This window comes from Cervus canadensis, chromosome 30, assembly GCF_019320065.1.
Source record: "Cervus canadensis isolate Bull #8, Minnesota chromosome 30, ASM1932006v1, whole genome shotgun sequence".
Classification (NCBI taxonomy): Eukaryota; Metazoa; Chordata; class Mammalia; order Artiodactyla; family Cervidae; genus Cervus; species Cervus canadensis.
The window spans coordinates 12,807,515-12,813,514 of record NC_057415.1 but is presented as its reverse complement, the minus strand read 5'-3'; positions in this window follow the sequence as shown (position 1 = coordinate 12,813,514).

Here is a 6,000-nt window from a genome sequence, read left to right as displayed (position 1 = left end):
TATATTAAAAAACAAACATGTAATATATAACAAATGATATAGTAATATATGTACTTGTTTAATGCATCAACAAGATCAAGTACTTTGATTTCAAAGGGTTGTCATGCATAAATGTTATTTAGAGACATTTGATACAATTATGATATGTTGTCAAAGTATCTGTATTTTCTCTTGGTTACAAAGTCATAGGTACCGTGAATATAGTGAAGTCTATTGCCACATTAAAACGGAAAGTATGCTGAGTCTCAGGGCTTCCCTGATTGCTTAGTCCTGCCAGTGCAGGAGACATGGGTTCAAGCACTGGGTCAGGAAGATCGCCTGGAGAAGGAAATGGCAATCCACTCCAGTATTCTTGCCTGGGAAATCCCACGGACAGAAGAGCCTGGCGGGCTACAGTCGATGGTGTCACAAAAGAGTCAAACGCGACAGTGACTGAAACAACAGGCTGAGTCTCAGTTGGAGGTTATGTCAACAACTGTGAAGAGCTGTTCTTCTCTTCTCGGAAGGGTATAAGTTAGCATGTCATGGTGTCACAGATGCTCAGAGAAAACAGGAGACTCCTGAGGCGGAGACAAAGGGCAGTTGGCAAGCCACAGTTAGAAGAGTAGGCAGAGGTGTCAACATTCAAGCTGGTCCTCTGAACCTCATTTCCCACAGAGTCATGTGAAGAATGCCAGGTGACACTGCACACAGTGGGTTGTATTTTATTATTTATATTAACATGTAATGAATTCATTGTTTTTAAATAAAGTAATAAATGTTTTTAATTTCTAAAATATTCATGGTGGAACTCACATGATGGAAAACTCTTTGGGGTCATTAATAATTTTTAAGTGTATCTACTGAAAATTTTGTGGTCCTGAGCTTGAATAAGCAAAAAAGTTCTTCAGGAAGAAGAACCAAGCTGGAGGTATTCTATCTTATTTCAAGCTATACTACAAAACTATAGTAATCAAAAAAGCATGGCACTGGCACAAAACCAGACACATAGATCAATAAAGAACCCAAAATGAACCCACACTTACATGGTCAATTAATCTATGGTAAAGGAGGCAAGATTAAACAATGGGGAAAAACACTCTTCAATAAATGGTGCTGGGAACACTGGACAGCTACATGCAGAAGAATCAAACTGGACTACTTTCTCACATAATGTACAGAAACAAACTCAAGATGGATTAAAGACTTGAATATAAGACCTGAAACCATAAAATTAGGATAAAACATAGGTAGTATGCTCTTTGACATTGATCTGAGCAACATTTTTTTTGGATGTGTCTCAAGTAAGAAAAACAAATCAAAAATAAAATGGGACTACATCAAACTAAAAAACTTATGCACAGCAAAGGAAACTATTAACAAAGTGGAAAGGCTGTTACTGAATGGGAGAAGATACTTGAAAATGATACATCTGATAAGGGGTTAATATCCAAAAGATACAAGACTTCATAGAACTCAACTTCAGAAAAAACAAACAACCTAATTAAAAAAATGGAGAATTTGAATAGACATTTTCCCAAATGGCCAAAAGGCACATGGAAAGATGCTCAACATTATTCATGATCAGGGAAATCCAGATCAAAACCACAATGAGATATTACCTCATACTTCTCAGAATGCATGCATTCAAGCTCAGTCGCTCATTCATGTCCAACTCTTTGTGACCCCATGGACTATAGCCCACCAGGCTCCTCCGTCCATGGGATTGTTCAGGCAAGAATACTGGAGTGGGTTGTCATTTCCTCCTCCTGGGGATCTTTCTAACCCAGAGATTGAACCCATGTCTCTGCATCTCCTGCATTGGCAGGTGGATTCTTTACCACTGACCCTCCTGGGAAGCCCACTACACAGAACGGTTATTTTTAAAAAGACCACAAGTAACAAATGTTGGCAAGGATGTAGAGAAAATGGAACACTTGTGCACTGTTGCTGGGAATGTAAATTGGTGCAGTCAGTATGAAAACCAGTATGATTCAGCAATTCTGAGTATTTTTCCAAAGAAAACAAAAATACTAGTTCAAAAAGATATATGTACCCCTATGTTCATTGCAGCCTTTTTCACAATAGCCAAGATATGAGAGGAAGCTAAATGGCTATCAATAGATGAATGGATAAAATAGATGTGGTGTAAATATATACAATGGACAATATAATTTAGCTTTTTGGATTCCTATCTTTCTCTACTTCCAGTTATAGCCCCTTGGCACACAATGCATTTTTCTCCTTTTCTTTGGCTCCCAGTTTCCAACTTTTTGATTCACATCATATGGTTTCTCTGGATGTACTGTGTGATGAGCTAGCGCCACCAAAACTGACAGTGGAAGAAGATGCCCTTGGTGATGAAGAGCAGCTGCATGGCTTCGTAAGCGACATCCTCTCTTTCTGCAATCTCCACCTCTGTCCCCACCATGCCGCGCCAGGCCCTGATTTACTGTGTCCTTGATGTCTCCCCTGATTGATTTCCACTTGCCAACCTCAGGAAGGTGCTGGAAAACCAGTCAATACTGAAGTGTCAGTGTTCTGTGGGCTGTGCTGATTATCCATTGCTGCATAACCAACCACCTCAAATGCGGGGGCTTGAGACAATATACATTCCGTGATCCTTCCTAAAGCCGCTATGCTGACTGGATGCAATTGGGCACTTCATGTGCAGGGTCTTGAGAGTCCCTTGGACTGCAAGGAGATCCAACCAGTCCATCCTAAAGGAGATCAGTCCTGAATATTCATTGGAAGGACTGATGCTGAAGCTGAAACTCTAATACTTTGGCCATCTGATGCAAAGAACTGACTCATCTGAAGAGACCCTGATGCTGGGAAAGATTAAAGGCTGGAGGAGAAAGGGATGACAGAGGATGAAATGGTTGGATGGCATCACTGACTCAATGGACATGAGTTTGAGTAAACTCTGGGAGTTAGTGATGGACAGGGAAGCCTGGTGTGCTGCAGTCCATGGGGTCGCAAAGAGTCGGATACAACTGAGCAACTGAACTGACTGACTGACATGCAGAGTCCCTCCTGCAGTCAGAGTCAGATGGAAAAGCCAAAGGCTGTCTTAGTCCATTCAAGCCTCTGTAACACAATACCACAGACTAGGGGGCTTACAGACAACATTAATTTGTTTCTCAGGGTGCTGGAGGTCAGAGGATCAGGGGCCTACATGGTCAGGGTCTGGTGAGATCCTGCTTCCAGGCTGCAGACTGCTGACCTCTCACCATGTCCTCCAGTGGTGGAAGGAGAAAGGAGCTTTCTGGGGTCTCTCTATACATAGGCCATCACTCTTAATGGCCTCATCTCCTTTTAACATCACCTCAGGGGTTAGGTATCTGGTGGGGGGCACATTCAGATCACAGAAGCAGTTGACTCTGGGGTTGAGGAGGAGTTATCTGGAGCTTCCTCCATGTGCATGGCAATTTCTGGGAGCTGTCGGCTGAGACCACAGCTGGGGTTCCAGCCACACACCCACATGTGGCCTCTCCACGTGCCCTGGGCTCCCCCACAGCGTGATGGCTGGAGAGTAACAGCAAACATTCTGGAGAGACCCAGAGGCAGCTACATCACCTTGTATGACATCATTTGTGCTGTACTCTATTTGCTGGAGAAGTCATAAACCCCCACCCAGTTTTATGGGAAGGAGACACAGCCTATAGTCTCAATGAGAGGAGTGTCAGGGAATTTTAGGGCCAAGGCAAGTCAATACTTTTTTCTTTCCCTACTTAGTCAAGGCTGGACCACTGAAATCCAGCTTTAATAACATACTGGGGCTTCACTTTCTGGATGTAGGTAATCCTCCTTAGAAGGAATGGAAGAACTGATTGCTATTGCTAAACCCTTCTTCCTTTTCTTTTTTAGGAATGGTACTTACATCTGGGGTCATGGCTAACCAGAATGGAAGCCTCTATTTCCCAGCTACCTTGCTACTAGCAATGGACATGAGACAAAGTTCTGGCCAAGGAAGGTGATCAGAAATGTCATATGTAACTCTTGAGAGGTATCCTCAAAGGAAAAGAACAAATTTTTCTTTCTCCTTTTATCCTTTATCTGGATGGAATGAGGAAGTGACAGCTTCAGCTTAAACAGCTGTCCTGGACCATGTAGATGAAGGCCACCCCTAGGAGCAGTGGAGCCCAAGTCCCTTCAGACTCTGAAGGCCTGTCAGTTCAGCTAAGACCATCTACTTGGAGACTTACCTGTGAGAGAATAAAGCTTTGTGGGTTTAAGCCACTATTATTTGGGTTTTTTGTCACTAGCAGCTGAACCTAATCCTAAAATGATAAACAAAGCAAAGCTCCCTTTATGGGCTTAAACTTCACGTGGAACCTTACAGGGAAATAAGGTTTTTTCCAGGCGTTCCTTTCAGAGGGTGACTAGCCTTGCATTGCTCACTGGATCATCAGAGACCAGTGTTTCTCAGCTGACAGGGTGGGTACACTATTGGCACTGCGCTGCATGCATGCTCGGTCGCTTCAGTCGTATCCAACTCTTTGCAACCCTATGGATGATAGCCTGACTGGCTCCTCCATCTATGGGATTTTCCTGGAAAGAATACCGGAGTGGGTTGCCATGCCCTCCTCCAGGGGATCTTCCCAACCCAGAGGTCGGACTCACATCTCTGGTATCTCCTGCATTGCAGGCAGATCATTTTTTGCTGGGTCGGATCCTCAACTAAAGGTCAATGGCAGATGGCTCCCCAACCCCTCCAAGTCATTGTTAAAAAACAGAATTATAAATAAAACTGATTACAATCACCAAACTTGCTAAGAGACTGAACTTCATTATTTCAACTACTAAAAAGAAACGATAATTACAAAACATTGTAGAGGTGCTATGAATTGCTACAGTGTAAATCATATTACAATACACAAGTGAATCATATTAACATGTTGCACATGTTAAATTGACACAACGCTGTATGTAAAATATAACTAAGCACAAAAAAAGTCTCCTACATTTCCAAATGCTCCCTCCATGCAGGATACTACCCTCAACTGAGAACCACTGCTCCAGACCAAGGAGACTGACCCACTGTGAGGGAAATTAAAATGGAAGAAGTCTTGTTCAGGCTTCAGAAGCAGCAGAGCAGTCCTCTGATCTTACTTGTGATCTGCCTGGACACTGCCCAGATTCCATGCTTGCCCTTAAGCACAGCTCATCAGGCAGCATTTTGGATAAAAGAAGGAGTGGGTCTTGGAATTCTTGAGCCCCTGAAGACCTGGCCAGCTGCCTGGGGTTTAATGAAATCCTATGAATTGCAAGATAAAATAGTGTGGTAAAAGTGTTAAAGTAAAACCAGAGCTGCCTTTTTGCGTGCAAAGTGAGGAAGATGTCAGTTTGCAGCCTGAGATTACAAGCAAGAGCCCCCAAACTGCAATTTGAAGTCTCACCCATGGAGTGGACGCACTGGCCAGGACCTTTCCCAGATGCACAAGGGTGTGACCTCACTATGTCACCCTAGAGGAAACAAAGTGGTTATTAACACAAGTTGGGAGAAGATCTTGCTGGGTGTGGAGAACTTGACAGATCTGGTAAGGTGGTAAGTCAGTGGGGATATGAACGACACTAAGACAGCGGGACTGGATGCGTGCACTGTCTTCCCCAGTGCTTGAGCACATGTGCGTGCTCTGCTAAGCTGCTTCAGTCATGTTTCTTTGCATCTGCATGGACTTAGCCCTCCAGGCTCCTCTGTCCATGGGGATTCTCCAGGCAAGAATACTGGAGTGGGTTGCCATGCCCTCCTCCAGAGGCTCTTTCTGACCCAGGGATCAAATCCACGTCTCTTACATCTCCTGTGTTGGCAGGTGGGTTCTTCACCACTAGTGCCACCTGGAAAACCCTGCTCAAGCACATATTTGTATGCAAAAAAAGAATTCACAGAAAACAAAAGGCAGAGTGACTTCCCTGGTGGTTCAGTGGCTAAGATTCCATGCTCCCAGTGCATGAGGCCTGGGTTAAAGCAAACTGTCAGTCTCTCACTCTAGACATACCTCTCAAGGTTAGAGAACT